The 2500-nt window shown below is 38.8% G+C and overlaps 1 long non-coding RNA gene across 1 annotated transcript in view; it reads left to right on the forward strand.

Annotated features, from left to right (window-relative positions):
- The first annotated feature begins 1398 nt into the window (after positions 1 to 1398).
- Positions 1399 to 2500, forward strand: part of LOC108499969 — a 19121-nt gene continuing 18019 nt past the window's right edge. Inside the window, exon 1 of the long non-coding RNA XR_001875719.1 lies at positions 1399 to 1442. This is a non-coding gene — a long non-coding RNA (uncharacterized LOC108499969). The remainder of the gene's footprint in view (positions 1443 to 2500) is intronic.

A 2500-nucleotide genomic window follows, 5' to 3' on the forward strand; every position in this document is an offset into this window, starting at 1 on the left:
GTTACATGAGCATGATAAAACCATAACCGGCAAACTTCAGAGTTAAAAAAATTAGCATAAATACACTGAGGTACTTTCCCACATATTCCATGACTATCAGTTCCCTACTTTCCTTCCCTTTCTCCATACCATTCTTTTCCTGGGAAAGAGTCAGACAACTTAGCCAACCAGAGGGGAAAGAAAAGAACCCCACAGCAGTTGTTGCTCAGATGGTTAGACCATTTCATGCTGCCTAGAGCGTCCTACTCATCTGACAAGAAGTCTCTTGTGTCCCCCACTGCTTGTCCCCCTCAACCACATTGCCCCAACTGCTAAATAATTTGCTCTCGCAGCAAGAGGGAGTCACACAGCAGCAGATAGTCAACATGTATATAAAGCATTACTGAAAAAAAATCAGTAATAAGGATGTTAAGACATAGCACATAAAGCACACAAATGTAACTTAATTTAATTTTTTCACATATGATTTTTGCTGTTTACATATAAGACTAAATAACATTTGTAATAGACCAACTTACAAAAGAGCATCTATGTACGTGTGTTTGTTTCTCCCTCCCACTGACCCTCTTTTACTTAAGTAAAATTGCAGCTGGTATGGACATTGTCTTCAAAAAATGCTGGGAAAAGACATAGATGATCTTTATAAGATAGTAAATTTTCAGTTGGTTCACATTGAAATGATTTGACAAGGACAGCATGTTTTGTCCCCGGTTAGAAAGATTGGAACCTAAGTATAGAAACGTAAATTGATTTCGAACTCCCTTATCTTAAAACGTTTAGAAATAGGAAAGTTTTTATGATTTATTACTTGAAAGCCATCAAGTCTCCTGCTAGCAAAAATGAAGTAGCAGTACATACCTGTTAACCCCATGTTATGTCAGCTTGTACCCACAATCATTATAGAATTTTATGTGTGGGAAGTATATTTTAACCATGTTCTAAACTCATACCTGTTTTCTAATGCCATGTATACTTTGGCATATATGTGAGAAGAATAGATTTAAACAAAGGATGAATTTATTGTCTGATGCTCCTCAGTGCATGGGTTTTTAATGGCAGTAGATTTACAAGTTCATATGCAGAAAGTCTTCAGAGGAGGTTTTCAGGAGATATTTGCTTTCAGAACTGTCTTTCAAGAGTACCACAAAAGTTTATCCAGTGTTGTGGTAGTTTGGGCTAGGCCTTCCTTGGTGACCAGTTTGTAACCAAGGAAGGGTCCAGATTTACCCAGTATTCCCTACGATTTTTACGTAAGCCAGACTATAAGAAGAAAGGAGGAAAGGTCTTCTCTCTCTTTCCTTCCAGCATCTTGGAGGTGCAGGTTCCCTGCTGTTGAGTCTGCCGTGTTGGGGAGTGAGGCCTGGTTAGGCCTTGCCGACCTTGGGAGACAGAGGTTGCCGGCGATCGTTCCGGAGCGACTCTCAGTTGTCCCAAGGAGAGTAGTCAGATATTTCTTTGCTAACTCTTTTAGTTGTTAGATATTGGGCTACTAATCAGGATATATATACATATATTATTTTAGTTTTGTTCCTTTTCCTTTCCCCCTTCCCGTTCCCTTGTGAAATTGTATATATATTTCAATTGTATATACCTGTAACATAAGTGTAAATATATATATATATATAGCTTTAGTTGTCTCTCTCTCATTTCAGTTTTTTCTTGGTTGTTTTTCTCCCTCTTCTCCCTGAGGTTTGGAGGGGGGAGGGCTTCTTGTGGTAAGGTTTGGAGACTTGGCAGGGAGCCAGCTTCAAACCATATCAAGTGTACAGCAAACCCTCTATAAGGTGAAGACAATCAGTGAAAGCCTTGAAAACCAGAGGTGAGATCTGAGGAAAACTAGCAGAAACAATGTTCATTGTCTGGTGCAAGGGCTGTTTGAAAATAAGGGCTGGCCTATGAACATCCTTAACTGGTTGTTGGGTCTGATGAAACCTGTGTGAGGAATGACTTGTATCAGTCAGCTCTTTACCTCTGGACAAAGAGGTATGCAATTTAAGAATGATGTCTGTTCTTTATTGTCTTCTATGCTGTAAATCCACTGTATGGTCTTCACAATACCAGGAAAATGAGGAAGATATCTGTTACACTATAGCTGTCTTGGAAAAAATAATCACTTACAGAAGGCTGATTTTATTTTGAGGCTGCTCTGACTAGTGGTAACTTACTATAACCAGAAAGTTATTGTCAGCAGGGTACAGTATAGAGATATTTTGTGACTGTTTTACTTTTTAACTATCACTTACAAATGCTGTAAGGGGAAGGTCTCTCTGTAGCAAGATGTGTGGATGAATTTGTGTTTTTTAAATATGTTGTTAATGTGTCTTTATCATATGTGTGACCAGTTGCCTTCTTTGAAGGTTGTGAACAGAGGGACGATACATTAGGACAGTTATTTAAAATCCTGGGATTCAGCATCTATGCCTTTCTGCGGCATCAATTATATTTTCTTATTGCTAATGGGCAGGGCATAGTTTACACTGGTCTGGTTTGTTGTGTACAG

This window comes from Lepidothrix coronata, unplaced genomic scaffold (assembly GCF_001604755.1).
Source record: "Lepidothrix coronata isolate B3197 unplaced genomic scaffold, Lepidothrix_coronata-1.0 Scaffold3, whole genome shotgun sequence".
NCBI lineage: Eukaryota > Metazoa > Chordata > Aves > Passeriformes > Pipridae > Lepidothrix > Lepidothrix coronata.